Source organism: Macaca nemestrina, chromosome 6, assembly GCF_043159975.1.
Source record: "Macaca nemestrina isolate mMacNem1 chromosome 6, mMacNem.hap1, whole genome shotgun sequence".
Taxonomy (NCBI): domain Eukaryota; kingdom Metazoa; phylum Chordata; class Mammalia; order Primates; family Cercopithecidae; genus Macaca; species Macaca nemestrina.
This window is the reverse complement of record NC_092130.1, coordinates 142500901-142521995: the sequence shown is the minus strand read 5'-3', so window position 1 is coordinate 142521995 and position 21095 is coordinate 142500901. Positions and strand designations below refer to the sequence as shown.

Genomic DNA, 21095 nt, shown 5'->3' with positions numbered 1-21095 from the left:
GAGGACTCCACACTAATGTTTTGGACTTCACGTTATGCTTTAACTTTTCATCTGTTTTGTGGAATGTAGAATTTGGCTTAATGACTGTGTTTATTTCTGTTCAAAGCACTGGAAATAAAAGGTTTGTGCAGATGTTTGAAGGACACCATATAGACTATTCACAAAGTTTTGTGGTCAGTTTAGCCACCATGGTCAGGCCAAGTGACTCACTCTGAACTGAGTTTTGTTGTTTCTTAAAATATTGTTTTGCTCTTGTCCTCAGGAAAGTTGGTGTATTCGTCACAAACATTGCTAGGTGGGAGAAGGGGGTGTAGGAGGTGGGATGATGTGAAATAGTCTGTGTGACAAAAGTTTGTTTCAACTTTCCTAGTTATTCCTAAGACTGTGTTTGACCCAAAGAGCATTGTGATCTAGAAGACACCTTAAATTGGAGTGTCTAGTGAAAACCTGCATGCTGTGAAGCAGAGAGCTGAGTCTCTGAGAGATTCAGTGATATGACCAATGCCCTGGACTGGTTGGTGGCACAGACATGCTTACCACTAACTCCAGCCTCCCGAGAGCCACAGTCCATAGTTCCTCAACCCCACTCCATGCTGACTCTTGGACTTCAACTCTTAATTTCTTTCAGTGTTATTATTTCTTCCCTTCTTCTCTTTTCATACCTTAAAGGTGGTGCCACAATCATCTGAACTGGCACATATTAGCTTACTAACTATGGCCTTGTAGTTTTTGCCAAATAAAGCATTAGTTATGTAACTCTACTCTGTTTTCTAGGAGTATAGAGTTTTAAACAGAAAATTTTAAAGAAATTGGAAATTTCTTTAAGAAAAAAAAGAGGGAAGAATTAAAAGGTATAGTCAAGCAACATCAACTAGCTTCATAAATTAAAGAAATTTTAAGTACATTATGTGAGTCTGGGCATAGTGGCTCACACCTGTAATCCTAGCACTTTGGGAGGCTGAGGTGGGCAGATCAGTTGAGGCCAGGAGTTTGAGACCATCCTGGCCAACATGGCGAAACCCTGTCTCTACTAAAAACAAAAAATTAGCCGCGTGTGGTGGCAAATGCCTGTAATCTCAGCTACTCGGGAGGCTGAGGCATAAGAAATGCTTGAACCTGGGAGGTGGAGATTTCAGTGAGCCGAGATTGCATCACTGCATTCCAGCCTGGGTGACAGAGCAAGACTCTGTCTAGAACAACAACAAAAAAAGATATGTTACATGAGACAGCAGCATATGTGCATATTTTTTCTATTTTTTAGAAAAAACTAATAGTTTAATTAGTTTAATTAAATTAAACTAATGCTTTTAAAACTATTTTTAGTTTATATGGATATATAACAGTTGTACATATATATGCAAATTTAACGGTAATAAATGTAATGGACATTGTAGCTGACTATTTCAGCAATGGGGTCAGGAAGAATTGTATCTTTTCTGATTAGCCAGGAAAGAATCAAGGGGAAGGAGCGGCCGAGCGTGGTGGCTCATGCCTGTAATCCCAGCACTTTGGGAGGCTGCGGTGGGCGGATCACGAGGCCAGGAGTTCAAGACCAGCCTGACCAACATGGTGAAACCCTGTCTCTACTAAAAATACAAAAATTAGCCGGGCGTAGTGGTGCATGCCTGTAATCCCAGTTACTCAGGAGGCTGAGGCAGGAGAATCCCTTGAACCTGGGAGGCAGAGGTTGCAGTGAGCCGAGATTGAGCCACTGCACTCCAGCCTGGGCGACAGAGCTAGACTCTGTCTCAAAACCAAAAAAAAAAAAAAAAAAAAAAAAAAAAAAAAAAGTGGGAGGGGAAGGGGAGGATGTTCAGTATAATACTGGGGGGATGTTTATGAATTCTATTAGAATGGGGAATCTGGCATAGGTAAAAACTTAAACCTGTGCTGTCTAACACAATTGTTGTTTGCCACATGGAGTTAAGTTTAAATTATTCAAATGAAATGTAACTTCAAAATTCAGTTCTGTCACATGAGACACATTTCAAGTGCTCAATAGCCACATGCAGTCAGTGGCTATTATATTGGACCGCACAGGGGTAGAACATTCTCATCATTGCAGAAAATGCTTTCAGACAGGGCTGACATAGAAGATGTATCAGAGAAGAGAAGGGAGATGGACGGGTGGGTAGATGAGAGGGGCGCATAAGGTAATTGCGACAGAATGAATATTTATGTCTCTCTCAAATTCATATGTTAAAATTCTAACCCTTAATGTGATGGTATTAGCACGTGGGGCCTTGGAGAAGGGATTAGGTTTGAGGGTGGAGGCCTCATGAGTGAGATTAGTGCCCTTATAAAAGAGACCCCAGACAGCTCCCTTGTCCCTTTTGCTATGTGAAGACATGATAAGAAAGTCCTCTAAGAACCAGGAAGTGGGTGCTCACCAGGCTCTGATTCTGCCTGGTGCCTTGATCTTGGAATTCCCAGCCTACAGATCTGTGAGAAATAAATGATTTTTGTTTAAGCTACCCAGACTATGGTATTTTTGTTATAGCAGCCTAAACAGACAAAGATAGAAATGTTTACCAGGAAAAGGATGTGCTAGATGGATAAGGGAAAACAAGAGAGACAGGACACACGGATGTGATCCAGGGAAAGGTCTTGAATTGGGTTAGAGCTTGGATTCAAGGCATTGGCTGGCTGCGATAGAACCTTTGTGCATATTTTTAAAAATGGTGTCCCTCTGGGCAGAAGCATCCTGTGGTTTTGGCTGGCAGATAGTTCTTTGTACAAAGAAAAAAAGTGTACTTTCCTCTAAACAATGGAGATGGTTAAAAGATCAGTGGTTGTTAGGGCCTGGAGAAGGCAGGGAAGAAAAGGAGGATGAACAGGTGGAGCACAGCGGAGTTTTAGCAATAGCAACGAAGCTACTGTGTAAGATACCTTAAGGGTGCATATATGTCATCACATGATTGTCAAAACCCATAGAATGCACAACGCGAAGGGTATACATAGTATACATAGTAATGAATACTATGAACTTTAGTTCATACTAATCTATTAATATTGATTCATCAATTGCAACAAATGTATCACACTAACATAAGAAGTTAATAATAGGGGAGACTTGGAGTGGGGTGGATGGGGTGGGCAGGGGTATATGAAGCTCTCTGTACTTTGTGCTCAGGGTTTTTGTAAACCTAAATCTGCTCTAAGAAATAAAGTCTAGTAATGAAAAATAGAAAGGGAACCTATTTAACTATTTCTCATAAAATATTTTCAGGCACTCTGAAAGTCTTCATGTTCACATACACAATGACATGACAATAAAACACACTAATCTGGTTTTAGCTGATAATCTAATGTAGTTATATGTGATTCTATCAATATCCAACATGGAAAAAAAGCAAAAGAATGTACCTTCCTCCAGGTTTCCACAGAGCAGCTTCACTCATCTTGGTGAGCAGAGTGCAAGCTGGATTTTCCTACCCACTTGCTCTCTTCCTCAGGTGTCTGTACAGTGCACAAACTGTACAACCGTACAAAGCGACCATTTCTACTCTGGCTCTCTAAACAAGGGCTGGTATCATTACAGTGCCTGAAGACTGAGGAGGACCGTCCCTGTAGGATGCCAAGGATTGACTAGAGAAAGTCTGGGTGAGTACAGATCACAGGAAACCACACAAGAAATACTCTTTTGTAGGACAAAGAGGCAAGGTCAGAGCCCTGAAAGCCCCTCACAACTGGTATTAAAGCAGAGTGGAAAGAAATCTAAAGGGACAGGTCCTTTAGATTTAAGGGGACATGGGACACAAAGCCAGGAAGGAAGGAAGCAAACCCCAGCAATACTGTACCTGGAGGGTGATGAATGAGTCGCAGAGGCTCCCTTTCTGAGCTGGGATTAGGAGTTGATAGCGGTCTTGCAAGCGCAGTTCTGCAGAGCAAAGGGCCCAGTGCCTTGCAGCAGAGACACGTTCTGGGAGAGAGGGTTAGGATTTGAGTAAGTTCACACTAGGAGGCTATATATACATGTGTGGCATTGCCCAGGGGCTGGAGGGAAAGAGGAGAAGGAAAATGCATCCCAACAATGACTGGAATGCATCAGCAGTGCAAAACAAAACTCTTGGGAAAACCAAATTGTGATTTGGATTGTGGTTCAAGGAACTAGTAATGGGATAAAAAGCTTTTGCCTCCAGGCCAGCAGCATGAGTCCAACCCCAGGTTAGGAGTTAGCAATGTGCTTCAGATGTCAGTGTGAAAGGAATCCATGGGGCCAATCTAACCTTCTAGTATTAGAGTAATCCTGAAAAGAACCACCTGCCACAATAGGTAATCTTAGCAGCCTACTTCATGAGATGACTGGGAAGGGAAGATGAATTGAGATACTGGCTCATTCTTAGCCACGGAGGGAGCCTCTTTAGAATAAGACTGGAGCTGCCGGGCGCGGTGGCTCACGCCTGTAATCCCAGCACTTTGGGAGGCCGAGGCGGGCGGATCACAAGGTCAGGAGATCGAGACCACGGTGAAACCCCGTCTCTACTAAAAATACAAAAAATTAGCCGGGCGCGGTGGCGGGCGCCTGTAGTCCCAGCTACTCAGGAGGCTGAGGCAGGAGAATGGCGTAAACCCAGGAGGCGGAGCTTGCAGTGAGCCGAGATCGCGCCACTGCACTCCAGCCTGGGCGACAGAGCGAGACTCCGTCTCAAAAAAACAAAAAACAAAACAAAACAAAAAAAAAGAATAAGACTGGAGCAATACGGACAATTTCTACCACTCCTTTATATACAAGCCAATGCTCCTCGACGCTTGGTTCATGGACCAGTTGCACCCATATCACCCTGGGATGCTTATTAGCAACGCAAACTTCTCTGGGTCCACTCTAGACCAAGTGAATCTGCATCTTTAGGGATGGGATCTGGGAATCTGCATTTTAGCTTCTTAAGTGATTCTTGTGTACGCCGAAGTTTGAGGAATATTGAGGCAGCTCAGAGGTTCTCAAACTTCAGCATGCATGAGAATCACATCACTTAAAGGGCTTGTTAGCTTACAGATGCCTGGGCCCCACCTCCAGAGTTTCCAATTCACTATCTGGGATGAGGCTTGATAACTTACATTTCTAAAAAGTTTCCAGGTCATGCTGCTGGACTAGAGACCACACTTTGAGAACCACTGCTGTAAACAGAGCACTTTACCTGGCTCAGAAAATGTAAAATCGCCCTTACCATTCATCCACATAATTCAGCTAGCTTCTACCATCCTGTTATATAGATGACTGACACCCATGACCTCTTTTTCACCTTGTTAGATAACTTCTAGTTTTAAATTGACAATATGAAAAAGGATTACACCGGAATCTTATATATTGTTCTAGTTGCACATGTTTATATTATTATCAACACTGTCCTTTCCTCGTTTTTGGCGGTGACCCTGTTCAACTTTGTGCTACCTTGGGCTTCAAAATGCAAAATCAGCTCCTTTCTTTGCTTGCCATAAGAGATGTCATGAAAAAAAAAAAAAAAATGCTTCCAAAGTAGAGGAACCTGAAAATATTCTGAAATTCAGAAGGTGTTATTTTGGGGAGCCTTTCTGGGACAGGATGTCCCCATCATCAGCTAGAGGAAGCCCAGCTTCTGATAAACAAAGTTTTGCCTTGCACAGATCAAAGGGAGCCATTTATTGAAGGAAGGGATGGAAGTATTTGATGAGGCCCTTCTGCAGACTCCCTGTAAACAGGATAAACCCTATCAATGAAAGCTTATACTCAGCCAGGCCACAGTCCCCAGGAACAATGGAGCAACAAGAACACTGGGTGGTAAGGAAAGAGCCTTGGTCCAGACAAGATTGTTCTGCCAAGAGAATGGCTGTAAACAGGATTAGTTGTAATGAGATTATGAACTTAGGACCTGGAGGCCTGAACTGGAGAGTTCAGAGTTACAAAAGAAAAGACACAGAAGTAGTTCGTGGGGTGAGAGGATGCCAAAAGGACAAGGACTTTTCCTTCCTAGCATCCCTCCAGCCCAGAGGTGCTATCTCTCTGGGGAGGAAAAATTAGTCACTGTAATTGCATATTTTGCTTGTAGGAGTAGACGAACTAGGGACTAAAGCACCAAAGTAGTGGACCTCAATTAGGGGATGTTGGCAATGTCTGAAGACATTTTTGGTTGTCACAACTGGGTGAGGGAGTGCTACTAGCTTCCAAAGGCAGAGGCCAGGGATGCTGCTCAGTATCCTATAATGCACAGGATAGCCTTGCTCAACTAAGAAATATCCAGCCCCAAATGCAGAGGTTGAGAACCCCTGTGCTAGAGTGACAAAGAGGGAATCCAGCTAGGATGCTGGTAGATGACCAGCTGGAGACGGAGCATGGCAGTGGTGGGCAAGTATTTCATGGGCTTAGTCTAGAGGGATGTCATATTAGCAGTCCTCAGAAGGTGAAAGTTGGTTGTTGAGTGGGGGTGGATGGAGCAAGAAAGTTATTTATTTTGTGCGTAAAGCACATACAGTGCATAAAGACATAGATAGCATTTCTGGGGTATTAAAGTTTCATGGGGATTGGTGGGTTGCTTGGGAAAATAATGTCTAAAAAGCCTCCTTAGGAGGTGATAATGAAAAAAAAAAAAGGTTGAGAAACACTTATTAGACTCTAGAAATTCACTCACTTTCCTCAGCTGCATCCAGGATTCATGTATTTTTTTCTAAGAAACAAATCTACGGCAGTGACTCCATGGCTAAGACTGGTTTCTTATTGCCTTCAGGATAAAATAGAAATATCCTTGTATTTTAAGGCACACTTTTTTTTTTTTTTTAAACAGAGAGAGTCTTGCTCTGTTGCCCGGGCTGGAGTACAATGGTGCAATCTTGGTGCACTGCAACCTACCCCTCCCGGGTTCAAGCATTTCTCCCACCTCAGCCTCCCAAGTAGCTGGAATTACAGGCATGCACCACCATGCCTGGCTAATTTTTGTATTTTTGTAGAGATGGGATTTCACCCTGTTGGCCAGGCTGGTCTTGAACTCCTGACCTTAGGTGATCTGCCTGCCTCGGCCTCCCAAAAGGCACACTTTCAATATGGCTCCTGCCACATTCTACCTAACATCCCTAGTGTCAGCCATAGTGAATCACTGATAGCTGTTCCCAACCCACTGAGCTTTTTCTCTGCAGGCCTGCATCACCCCCTCCTGCCCCTTCCCCTGACACCCCTCAAGTGGCTAACAGCTACTCATTCTCAGCTCCTCCACGATGTCCGCCCTAACTTCCTCAACACTGGGCTGCTTGCCCCTTTTCTGCACTTCCCCTAGCATAGGATGTATCTTACTCCTATTGCAGCATCGTTCCCACTTTGCTATAATAATTTACTTCCTTGTCCATAAGGAACTCTTAGGCAGGTGTCTATGCCTAGCACAATGCCTGGTGCATACTGAAACCTCAATAAATATTGGTTAAAACCATAAGATAATGTGCACTCATTATCTCCTTTCATCCACTTTACCTTCTTTGAGATAGTTATGATTATTCTTATCTTGTAGAAAAGTGCATGGATTTCTCAGATGACAAATGGGTATAACCTTCTTCCATGCCCTCTTCTGGGTCCTAAACATTATCTAGACCTATGGCCAGGAAAGAGAATGAGCAGGCTTCCCCCAGGAGCTGTGTTACCAGTAGAAAGAGCATAACTTAGAAATGAGTCACAGAAAAAACAAAGAGTAAAGACAGAAAGTGAGTCAGGGATAAGGGTTGTATAAAAACAAGGGTTTCCCATTCTGACATCTATAGCATAAACCAAAGGCAGCACCTAGCTCTCCAGGAAACAGAAACCCATTGCCTTAAAGTCCTAGAGCTAAGATATGCATTTTCAATAGAGTGACCCCAAGCTGGACTTCCTGGCACCATTACTGAAAGGGTCACTGGCTCTGTCACAGAATCCATAGGGTATGATAATAGTTGAGATGGAAGTCCTCAGGGTGCAGTTTGAAGCATAGACCTTGAGAACCTGGAGATCAGTGGGAAGGTCAGGATCCAAAGCACAGTTTGGGAGTCATCATTAGTACATAGGGCCTATGTTACAGGTGGTCTTTGAAGCTGTGAGAGTGAATGAAATTAGAGAGGGATAAAAGTGTGGAGTGGAAACAGGCCTGGTATGGAAAGTGCCAAATAATCTCTCAATGTCTTGTGTTTTCAGTTAATTTTTTAATCTATAACTTATCTTCTCAATTAGTTTACAGACTCTTTGGTGTTGGGGACAGCTTTAGATACTTTACAAAAATTTTAAAAATGCTTAAGCATTTAATTAACAAATTAATTAAACCTTTTCCCTCCATCATTAAACTTCTGGAAATAGCTATAAACCAAAAATAAAATTCTAAGCCTTCTGACCATCTGAATGGACCCATCCTCTCAGTAAGGGCATTCCAAAGTTAACCTGAAAAACTAGTTCAGGCTATGATGAGAAGGGAGGGTCAGACATGCCTCATTGTACCTTCGTCCCTGTTAGAAATATACTGATAGAGCAGACTCTTTAAGTCTGATAAGAAACATTTTTACAATCTATTCTCTCTGAAGCTTGCTACCTGGGGGCTTCATCTGCATGATAAAACCTTGGTCTCCACAATCCCTTATCTTAACCCAGACATTCCTAAGTCTTTAGACAATAACTTAACTCTTTCAACCAATTGCCAATCAGAAAATCTTCTAATCTACCTATGACCTGGAAGCCCCCTGCTTCCAGTTGTCCCACCTTTCCAGACTGAACAAATGTACATCTTACATGTATTTGATTGATGGTTCATCATGCTTCCCTAAAATGTATAAAACCAAGCTGTACCCCAAGCACCTTGGACACATATTCTCAGGATCTTCTGAGGGCTGTATTATGGGCCATTGGTCACACATATTTGGCTCAGAATAAATGTCTTCAGATACTCTACAGAGTCTGACTCTCCGTTACCACAGCTTTCCTTTTGTCTCTACTTCCTTTAGTTTTAACTATTTGGGTTCTGCCAGCATCACAGGACTGAAATGTCTCTTTAGCAAGTTGTCTGCAACTTCTGCATTGCCAAATCTACTGGCCTATTCTCAAGTCACCTTCCACAATCTCTAGCATTCAGCACTACTAGTTCCCCTCATTCACTGAACAGTTGCCATCCTTGTCTTTCATATCACTGTGTTCTCTTGGTTCTTTCTCAGACTTCTTTGCTGAATATTACTTTCAGCTTCCCTTCCTGGCTCCTTTTCCTCTCTTAGTCCCCTAAAAGAAGATTATTGTTCAAATTTCTCTTTGTCCCTCTCCTCTCCTTTTTCAGGTTCTACCTTGACAGTCTCATCCACGGTCTCAGCTATGGCTTCTGGGATGATGACGCAAGCCCTGATGTCTTTCCTGATCATTTTGGGCCTGATTCTCTGAAACTGGGGGAGGAAGCTGAATTCTGGGCCACTTTTTAACAATGTGGCCAGTAGCCCAGGGTTGATACTAGAAGCAAACATTAGTCTAGTAAACTACACAAGGACAAAGGTAGAACAGGACACACAGGGCTAACACTGACCTTAGTGGGTGTCGCGGACTGAATGCTTGTGTCCTGCTCAAAATTCATATGTTGAAACCCTGTCCTCTAATGTAATGATAGTAGGAAGTGAGGTCTTTGTGAGGTATTTAGGATTAGATGAGGTTACAAGATGGAGCCTTTATGCATGGGATTAGTGTCCTTAAAGACAGTCCTGAGAGAGCTTGCTTCCTCTTTCTGCCATGTGAGGACACAGTGAGAATACTGCTGTCTATGAACCGGAAAGCAAGCCCTCTCTAGAAACCTTGTCTGCTGACACCTTGATCTTGGCCTTCCCAACCCCTAGAACTATGAGAAATAAAATGTCTGTTGCTTAAGCCACCCAGTCTGTGGTGTTTGGTTATAGCAGCCTGAACTGACTACAACAAGGGTAAGTCAGTCAGGACACAAACTTGAAGGACTGGAGCAAAGATGGGAAGAGAAAGAGATGCCAGGTGCAGGTGGGTCTGCTGTCAGTTCAGGATTTCTCTCCTGGACCCTAAGTTCCCGCCATGGCATAGCTCTTACCTGGGTTCGTGCACTCCTTACAGGGTCAGGAACAGAACATATGTACTGATTTCCAGACTACATTTCCATGAGGCCTTGCCAGATCCTTCCACTGGGACCTCCTGTCTCCTTCCTCCAAGCTCACTTGACATTTGTTCTCCAGGGTTCTGCACTTGGCTCACATCTTTGCATTTCCTTTTTCACTTTGCTGGGTGATCTCATCCACTCCCATGGCTTGAGATACTATTTTTAGGCTGACAACTCCCAAATATGTATCTCTAGCCTAAACTCCAGACCTGTAACTCTACCTATAAATTAAATAAGAACCTAAAAATCAATATACCCCCAACTGAAGCTACTCTCTTCTACCCAGACTGACTCTGTTCTGTCCCCTGTGTTCTCACTGCTGGATAACACCAATGCCCATCCAAGCTAGAAACCACCGCATCATCCTTGCCTCATTCACGCCTCATCCACCTTTCTCCGTGTGTGAGTCAATTTGCCTCTTAATCATCTGTCAATCTATTCACATTTTCCTTTTCCACTGCCAATTTCTTGGCTACTCTTAATTTTTCACCTGAATATTCCAGTCGTTTATCAACCAGTCACTTGTGTCCAGTTTCACAACCTCCCAATCAGTCCTCCAATGCCATTATACAATTTTCTTTAAAGTGGGAAGCTGATGATGTTACTCCACAGTTCAATGACTTCTCATTGTCTCCTACCAGATAAAATCTAGACACAATTCTTGGCACACACTCCTCCTTCTCCATGTAGGCTTATTTACAGACATTTTCCTAGTAGTACTTCATACCTTAGGTACAAATAGTGTCAGTCTCCATAATTGACCACGCTGTTTCGCAACTCCACACCCTAGCGCATGTGTACCCACTACCTGGAATGCCCACTCCCTTTATTCTAGTGGATTAAGTCGTTCAAGCCCCAGTCCCTGCATCATCTTCTCTTTGAGGCCGTCTCTGACCTTTCCTTTTTTCTCTATACTCCTCTTCTCTTACATCCATTGTATATACCTGTTTTCCAGCACTAGTGGACTAAATTCTAATTCCTTGCTTAGGTTTTTATCTTCCTGTCTAAATTCTGAGTTCTTCAAGGACACGTGCCTTATCTCATGATTTCACTTCCCTCTGCAGCTAGCACAATGCTTCTAAAACTGTTTTCCTTGGATTACTAGTCTTATTGTTACAGGTAGTTAGACAGGCATGAGTGGGGCAGGAAAGGGATCTTCTCCCCCCACCCACAAGGAATATCAGGTGATGGTTCGACAACTATCACACTGACTCTCTCAGGAAGAGACAAGCTCCTGCTGATCCACAGCTGTTAACATTAAAGTGTTAATTGAATGCAGACACCTGGGAAAAGCAACTTCCTGGGAATACGCATTAAGAGACAAAACGGAGTATGACTTTCCAGGGGCACACCACTGGAGAAGGGAAGAAAGCCTCAGATGTGCACGCCTACAACTTCCGAAACACACTGCGCACGCTCAATTCCCAGGGTAAGGCAGGCACTGTGCATGCAGGCCACCCACCCTAAAGAAAGAATCACCCTAAGGGAAGAGGGTACAAGATGGCAGCCTATAGAGTCCCAGGGTCAAGGTTGAACACTGCACTTGTTCTCCAAATCACCCACTGGATCTCTTTCACGTGTTCTTTCCTTTTTTTCCTGTTCTAAAGCATTTTTAATAAACTTCCATTTCTACTTTGAAACTTGCGTTGGTCGCTTTTCCTGCCTTATGCCCCTCAGTTGCATTCTTTCTTCTGAAGAGGCAAGAATTGAGGTTACTGTAGACCTGTACGGATTTGCCGCTGGTAACCGAGATACCTTCCACCAGTTACGTTGTGAATTATTTTAAAAGGTATTCTTGAAATGAGAATCTGTGGTCAAATAAGTTTTCGAAAAACTGCATATTCACAATACCTATGAGCTCAGAGAAGTCTTTCAGCAGAAACCTGTTCAATCTGGTTTAACTCTGTCCCTTCCAAACCCAAGGTCAGGGAAAGACGCTTAAGCAGATCCTTACAACACATGTGCGAGGAGCAAAGGTGGAGACGTGCCCAGACAAGGGTGATGTGGGAAAACAGAGAAGGGGCTGCCCCAGGGTCCATGGGTTCTGGAAGCATTTTTGGAAAAAAATGATCTCCATCGCTCACAAGAAGATAATGGTCAATTAAACCCTCAGAAAGAAAACTTCCTAGTATTCTAATGCCTCCAGGGACTAAACTTCAGAATTGAATGCAACTATCCAAAGGTTTTATTATCCAGGAAGGTCAAGTCTTCCAGGATGTTTTCTTCTCTTATTCATTCCTGTGGTCAGACTCAACTTTGAACTGGTCTGCTCCACAGATGAACCACATCCTTCAACTCACTTAACAGCATCTATTATCCTATTGTTGCTTATATTTTTCTGGTTATGTCCTAATGATCTCCAGCCACAATACTGGAGGGCAGCCACTGGTCATTTACACTGTCATCTCATGGACTCTACGATGCCCAAGCCCATAGTGAGACTCAACAAATGTTTATTAAATGCAGCAAACACAAGCATAATCTAATACTTCCTATTTGCCTTGAGGTGGCAGAGATGCAAATGTGGTGACCCAGAGCCTGAACTTGGGCATTTGGCGCTCCTGTGGAGCATTTTCTGCAGTGGCTGAGGCTGAGGGGGGCAGAACTTTTCTTCACTGCTTCTATCTAGAAGAAAGGAAATTAACTAGTCCTACTGAACTCCCAGACCTGTGGAGAGGCGAAAGGGGCAGCATCTCTGACTTGGATATCCAGCACATTCCCCCAGAGACAGCCATTTGTTCTGTAAACCAAAAGGTATCCAGACAAGTCTCAATCAATTTAGAAAGTTTATTTTGCCAAGGCTGGGCGTGGTAGCTCACACCTATAATCCCAGAACTTTGGAAGGCTGAGGTGGGCGGATCACCTGAGGTCAGGAGTTCGAGACCAGCCTGGCCAACATAGTGAAACCCCATCTCTACTAAAAATACAAAAATTAGCTGGTTGTGGGCGCCTGTAGTCTCAGCTACCTGGGAGGCTGAGGCAGGAGAATCGCTTGAACCTGGGAGGCAGAGGTTGCAGTGAGCTGAGATCGTGCCATTGCACTCCAGCCTGGGCGACAGAGCAAGACTCTGTCCCCCCTCCACAAAAAAAGAAGTTTATTTTGCCAAGATGGAGGACACCCCACGACAGCCCCAGGAGGTCCTGACAACATGTGCCTAAGGTGGTCGGTGTACAGCTTGCTTTATACAGTTTAGGGAGACAGGAGACATCACTCAATACATGTAAGATTTATATTGGTTTGATTTGGAAGGGCAAGACAACTCAAAGGGAGAGGGGCGGCTTCCAGGTCATAGGTAAATTTGAGCATATTCTGCTTGGCGATTGGTTGAAAGAGTTACTCTCAGTATTATTATCAGTAGAAAGGAATGTCTGGGTTATGATAAGGGGTTGTGGAGACCAGGGTTTCATCATGCTGATGAAGCCTTCAAGTAGCAGGCTTTCCAGAGAATAGACTACAAAGGTTTCTTGTCAGACTTTAGGTTTGTGTTGATATTAATGCTGGAGGAGTACAATGAGGCATGTCTGGCCCCCACTTCACATCATGGCCTGAATAGTCTTTCAGGTTAAATTTTAGAGGGCCCTGGGGTGTGAGGGAGATGTTGAGTTTTATTTTTGGTTTACAGTTTTACCGACACTGGGCTACATTTCCAGTTTTGCATAGAGGCAGGCACCACGAGAGCAAGCACTGTGTTCAGGGCACAGACTGAAATCCTTGCTTCACTACTTGCTCGCTTTGTGATTCTAGGCAAATTGCTTGACCTCTCTGTGCCTAAGTTTTCTCATCTGTAAAATGGGGGGTGATAATCACAGTCCCCCTTCCTCCTAGGATTCTTATGAAAATTAAATGAGTTGCTATTCATGTAGAATTTAGAAGCAAGTACTACTTAAGTGTGTGAAAGGAAAATAAATTTTAGGACCCCCAAATCACTAAGCCAAACGGAAAAACAGAGCTGGGAACGGCTTAGAGCAAACCTGCCTCTCGTTCTATCCCTAAAAAAGATACGTGCTAAGATAAAACAAGCTACGTACCTTCCTCACAAGGAAATTTCCTGTGGACAAAGGATAGGCAGAACTCAAACTCATCCCTCTGCTCATGGAGGTTAATGCATAGCTGATTATTTCCTTTGGAAAGGCTAATCAGAAATTCAAAAGATTGCAACCATGTGTCTCTTCCCAACCCGTGACCTGGAATCCCTCTCCTCGCTTGGAGTTGTCCTGCCTTTCCAGACAGAACCAATGTACATGTTACATATATTGATTGATGTCTCATATCTCCCTAAAATGTATAAAACCCAGATACACCCCAACCACCTTGGGCACCTGTCGTCAGTACCTCCTGAGGCTGTGTCATGGGTATGCGTCCTTAACTCCGGCAAAATAAACTTCCTAAATTGACTGAGACCTGTCTCAGATATTTGGGGTTCACAAGTCTTTGTGAAATCAATCAATCAATCAATCAATCAATTTTTATGTTGGGGCAGATCCAGAATGAGACCATGGATAATGTATTAGGCTGTTCTTGCGTTGCTATAAAGATGTGCCTGTGATGGAAATTTATAAGAGAGGTTTAACTGGCTCGCCACTGCTCTGCAGGCTGTACAGAAAACAGTGTCAGCATCTGCTCGGCTTCAGGAGGCCTCAGGGAGCGTTTACTCATGGCAGAAGGTGAAGCAGGGGCAGCCATATCACATAGAGAAAGCAGGACCGAGAGAGAGAGAGAGAGAGAAAGAGAGAGAGAAAGAAAGAGAGAAATAGAGAGAAAGAGAGAGAGAGAAAGAAGGAGAGAGACAGAGAGACAGAGAAGGTTCCACACACTTTTAAATGACCAGATCTAGCCAGGAACTCATTATCACAAAAACAGCACCAAGCCATGACCCAAACACCTCCCACCAGTCCCTAGTTCCAGCATTAGGGATTACAATTCAACAGGAGATTTGTATGGGATCAAATATCCAAACTCTATCAGACAATTACCTGCGAGCACAAATTATCTATATTGCTGGCACCTACTATTTAAAAATAGTAATAAGAGCTGCTGCTTTCATATCTGATTGCATCCTAAAAATTAACTAGAAAGTGGGCATTATTTCCATTTTTTATTGAGTAAACAGCCTCAGCAGGCTCAGTTGCACATTAGGTGATAGAGCTAGGTTCCAAATTCATGCCTGTCCCACTGCCAAGCCCAATACCTTTCCCTCAAGGACACTTTCTTTTTTTTTACCCCCATAGGGAAAGTTTGGTTTAGAGGCAACCCAGTACATCCCCATGACTTACTGATTGGGAAGTGGCTCATAAACCACTTACATCACACAATTCATATCATATCCAAACTGTGTGTTCAGAATTAATTAGTATTTATTATAAAAGTTAAACTGATATGCAACATTTGTTTTTAAAGATAAAACAATATTAATAGCAAGTCTCTTTCCTTCTTCACCTTTTCTATCCCCAGTAGTTCCTAAAGTCTTAGGAAATGTAAAAAATAATCTGCTCATTTGTAAACATATTTTTTAAAAAATAGTATTTAGAAATGAGATTATGCACCGTTTGGTATCTTCTTTGGGTTATTTAACATTTATCTAAACTGTTTTAAATCCAAGCACTCGTTCTTAGAATCATCTATACTTATTGGGATGTTTCTGTTGAAAGTCTACTGATGGTGCTTACAGCTCAGGGTCACAGCCTGTATGTATAACCAGAGCCTGTGGACTCATTGTGCCTCACATTTTCATCTAAGAAAGGTCCTTATCATATTCTGTGTGCATCAGATACCTCCACAGATCAGAACAGGGTCTGTGGCTAGAATTATAAAATCTTTTTTGTCTATCTGGGCTTTTTCAAAACAAAGGCTTCAATATTCAACATAGCTCTCAAACTCCCATCTTCACTCCCAGCCCTCTCTGTTGCAATCTCTCTCTCTCACTGTCTCTCATATGTGCACTCTCTCCGTCTCTCTCTCATTCACAAGCTTTCCTTTCTCGAACCCTATGGAAAATTACCATGCATTCTTACTTCTAGCAGAATAGAAACTCTTGCACAAGAGGAGTGGAACAGTGGTCAGGGCATTACAGCTGACTCATCTTGACCAGAGAAGGTTACAGCTGGAGGCCTCAGAGATTGCCCCCTTCCCCCCTCCACTTGACAGCAAGGGAAGCAATGGCCAGAAAGGATCTGGAACTTTCTCTCAATTTCATTGAAGGCCAGAGGTAAAATCAGGATTGTTTGAAGACAAGTAAGGTCAGGTGCATAGGGTTATATGTAGGAGTATAGTTAACAGGTGTCAGAAACTTGGATTTAATTTAGAGGTGCTTAGGACATGCATAATATTTTTCAACTATGTGTGAAATATGGAATTCTGCATTTATTTAAAATATGGGATTGTCCATTAATTCTTTCTCTTGAGAGAGTGCTTCTTTCAGAAATGATCTAGGCATTTACAAACATTTTAAAAATACATACACGTGAGATCATACTTTCATAGTGATATAAGCATCATTGCTAATATCCCTAATGAACAGATGGGGAAAAGGAGGTAGAGAGAGAGAGAGAGAGAGAGAGAGAGAGAGAGAGTCAGCAACTCACCACAAGAATCTCCTGGTTGCCTGCCTGGGCTTCTGTCAGCTCCGTTTGGTTGAATTTCTATTCAATATTATTACTGAGTCCTTATACTTAAGAACGTGTTCTTTGGGTTTCCTGCTTATCTCTAAGCTGAAGAATTTTTTTTTCTTCTATTTGCTTTTCCAATCTTCAGCTTCCATGACCTTAAAAAAAAAAAAAGGTAGACAAACTGAGCTGGTCTAAAAGCAGCCTGTTGGCAACCTGATATGAGACCTGGAATGCAACCAGATAAACCTTGGTGTAGGGTTCTCTAAACACATTCAACATTTTTTCCAAGAGGCAATCGGTTTATTTCCATTGAAATGCTTGATGATGAATTAACAGTACATTTCCGAAACTATTGAAAGAGCAGAGGTAAAATGGTAGTTATACATGTCAGAATGGGAAATAGAGAGCTATGGAATTTGTCTTACTTTGAAGCTTAAGCCTCTTTTAATATTCCTTACATTTAGCTACATGTATTTTTAAAGTGGAAATTAGTTAATGGAACATTCTCATAGTCCATACTTTTTATTAAGGTTGATGTTTGATGAACCAGATAATGTCTAATCACTTTCTGCTTTAAAGTTTATAATTCTTGATAAAAGGAAAAGTGGTAATTATGTGAGCCAACCTTGGAAAGTATTTCCGTATTGAGTTTTGTTTGTTTTAAAGAACCTACTGTACGTATGCAAAAAAAATAGGTATTGTCAATTGTTTTCCCAAAGCCATGACTCCCCTTGTCAGTGTAGACAGAATCAGTTGTCTTTCTGTATGAGAATATCATGGAAAAGCACAGATGTAACAAGGCTTCCTTCCAAACCTAAGTGGTAGAATTATGTGACTTAAATTGTGGGGTCAGGACTAATCTCACAGGCTTTCAAAATGGCTCCCTCTCATCCTCTTTAACCTCCCTTTCCTCTTTTATCTAAGAAGGGAGCGTGAAATAAGTCAATAATCCTGGATTTGTGAGAGTGGAAGGAAACGTATTATGACTTTTAAGGTCCTATTTTAATACCTTTGACTAATGAGACATTAATTACAGTGTTAAATAAATCTTGAGAAGATTTCAAAGCAAAGCCTGCTCTTTTTTCCTTCCACCGATTTAATATCTAGGGAGTTCCACCCTATGAAGGGCAGTTTCCTCCCATTGGCTATCTTCAACAGTCCAGGCCAAATAGGACATTTGAGTCCTTTCAAAGTGGCCTTCAAGTCCTGTCTTAGCCCTTTTAGGTGCTGCCTAGTCAGTTCATGTCCAGCAGCCCTAAGCAGAGTTCAATCAACATCTTCCCTCTCCTCCAAGTCTTTGTAATGCTCCTCTCCTCCTGGCTGTCTGGTATCGCTGCTTAACCCAGAGCCTTAAGGTCTCTCCCACTGCTCGCTTGCTGAGCCACACAATCATGACCTTCAGAGTTTCTCTTGCTGCCTGGGCCCAAACTGCCATCTCCACCAATGTCTTCACCAGCACCACCATCCTTGCTGTCTGTTGCCAATACTCACAAAAGTCAAAGCCTAACACTCACCACTAAATTCTTCATCAGAGCTTCTGCTCTTAGCTCTAGGACAATGGTTCTCACCCAGGGGCCATTTCCTACCCACTCCCCTCAGCCCCAGGGAATATTTGGCAATGTCTGTACACATTTTTTGGTTGTCACAACTTGGGGAGGTGAATGCCACTGGCATCCAGTGAGTCAAAGGCAAGAAAGCTGCTTAAGAATTTATAATACACAGGAGGACCTCCACAACAAAGGCTTATCCAGTCCCAGATGTCAACAGTGCTGAGGTGGAAAAGCTTTGCTCTAGGAGATAGCAGAGGCCTTTATTCTCTTTCTGTACCTTTGGCAAAAAAACAAAGATAGAAGAAAACAAAACACAATCTGTCTTCCAGGCACACATCTGAAACCCTCTGTTCTCTTCCCTACTTCTCAGTTTAGAATTGGAGAGAAAACAGGTGAGATTTTGTAGAACCTGCCTTTTCATTTATGGCATGGGTCCTCTCTCATCTTGGCAGAGGCTAGGACAGACAGGCTCCATCTGAACAGAAGAACCCATTTACGCCAGAGGTTCTCAACACTGGCTGCACATCAGATTCATGACATTTAACATTTTTAAAATACGATATTCGGAATTCAAATGGAATCAGCCTGTGATGGGACCTGTGTGATACCTTTTAAAAACCCTCTGGGCCGGGCATGGTGGCTCACCCCTGTACTCCCTGCACTCCCTGCACTTTGGGAGGCTGAGGTGGGTGGATCACGTGAGGCCAGGAGTTTGAGACAAACCTGGCCACCATGGCAAAACCCAGTCTCTACTAATAATACAAAAATTAGCCAAACATGGTGGCATGCTCCTCTAGTCCCAGCTACTCGGAAGGCTGAGGCACAAGAATTGCTTGAACCCGGAAGGTGGAGGTTGCAGTGAGCCAAGATTGTGCCACTGCACTCTAGCCTGGGCAACAGAGTCAAACTGTGTCTCAAACAAAACAAAACAAAACAAAACAAAACAAAACAAAACAAAACAAAACAAACTAAACTAAACTAAACTAAACTAAACTAAACTAAACTAAACACCCTCTAGATTATGCTAACATGCAGCCAGAGCTAATAAACCCTTGGACTGGTCGCCCACTCAGTGGGGGAGAGAACAGATATTCCCAAAGAATGGAAGGAAAGTATTCTTCCAAGATCTTTTTAGTGCTAAAGACATCTGATCTTCCAGTAGGAGGGAAGTCTTTTAACTGTGTGGTCAGTATAGGTCATCTGGGCAGATACAGATTATTTCAGATTATTTGATTTTCTTCATTGGAGTCTTTCTATGGCTTGAATTGAGGCTTATTTTTAATAATAAAAAAGTTTTAATATTTATCAAAATCAGGAAAAGAGAGTAAATTAAAGATTAAAAGCCATCCTTATAATTAAGCACTCTATGCTAGCTATTTATTTGTCTTAGAAAAAAATAATTCTTTCTTCTTTTAGAAAGATACATTAATTCTAAATTAAAGCTTCGAGATAAATTATGACTTATGAAAAATCATGGGATAATATCATAAATAAAAAACATTGTCTGCATGAAATATGACCACTCTAATTCTGTACATTTCCTCCCCATTTCAATACAATGAAGTTTTTACAAGGCAAATTAATCTAGCATTAACCTGGAAATGATTACCCTACCTTACTGATGAAACTGATAAAACAAAAATACTTTTAATGCTAAAGAATTTTGTTAAATTCGCTGTAACTTAAGTAAACTATATCTAATTTCTCTTTTTTCCCCCCATTCTTTAGTCACACACTTAGCATTCTGTAGCAAAATAATCACTGGACTCCAAGTGAGAAGCCTGAGTTCTAGGTCAGGCCATAGAACTGCTTTATAAAGTCAATTAACTTTGCTGGGCTGCTTCTTCATCAGTAAAGTAAAGGCATCACCAGATGATATATAAGATCCCTTCCGTGTTTAGGAATTAGTATGAAGGCAGATTATTGGTTTGACAACCCTCAATCAAATGAAATGCCTGGTTTTCCGTTCTGGCATATAGTGTGGGAACATGTTATATGTAAAATATGGTATATATGCGCATATATAATATATACACACGTGTGTATATATAAAAATTAACATATATGTTATGTGTATATACATTATATATATAACAAATAACGTATATTATATATGACATATATATAAATTAACAAACATTCACTAAGCACTCCGCTAAAGAAATAAGGGAGTGCTCTGGAGAATTCAAAGAATTAGCAATTATATTCCTAAGGTTTTACTATAAAAATTATAATTTAGGCCAGGCATGGTGGCTCATGCCTGTAATCCCAGCACTTTGGGAGGCTGAGGCCCGTGGATCACTTGAGGTCAGGAGTTCGAGACCAATCTGACCGACATGTTGAAACTCCATCTCTACTAAAAAAATAAAAAATTAGCTCTGTGTGGTGGTGCACTCCTGTAATCCCAGCTACTCAGGAGGCTGAGGCAGGAGGATTGCTTGAACCCAGGAAGTGGAGGTTGCAGCGAGCTGGGATTGTGCCACTGCACTCCAGCGTGGGCAACAAGAGTGAAACTCTCTGTCTCAGAAAAAAAAAATTATAATTTAGTTGGGGATATAAACAGTCACATCAGATAAAAATATTCAGAATTTCCAGTTGATATTTAATAAAATCAATCAACACTTATTGGATACCTACTGAATGAGTTAGGTCCTAACCTGATAAGTATCACAAATAACAGTGCTAATTTGTTTAGAGAAAAGCTGGACTTTTTCCTTCCTTTAAGTAAACTATAGTAACACACTACATTAAAACTTCAGTTAATGGTATATTTGTAATGTTATACCTCTAAAGAAGGCCTCTGAATTAGACAGGCTCAGGCCTCACAAAACCTGGTTTTGCTCCTGATGGGGCAAACTAGGAA

General features: G+C 42.1%; 1 protein-coding gene across 1 annotated transcript in view; it reads right to left on the bottom strand.

Annotated features, from left to right (window-relative positions):
- The window catches only part of LOC105473100 (LIF receptor subunit alpha), a 113809-nt gene extending 109865 nt beyond the window's left edge, over positions 1 to 3944 (bottom strand). Inside the window, exon 1 of the mRNA XM_011726731.3 lies at positions 3801 to 3944. The gene's annotated coding sequence lies outside the window, so the exon portion shown is untranslated. The remainder of the gene's footprint in view (positions 1 to 3800) is intronic.
- Between the last annotated feature and the right edge of the window lie 17151 nt (positions 3945 to 21095).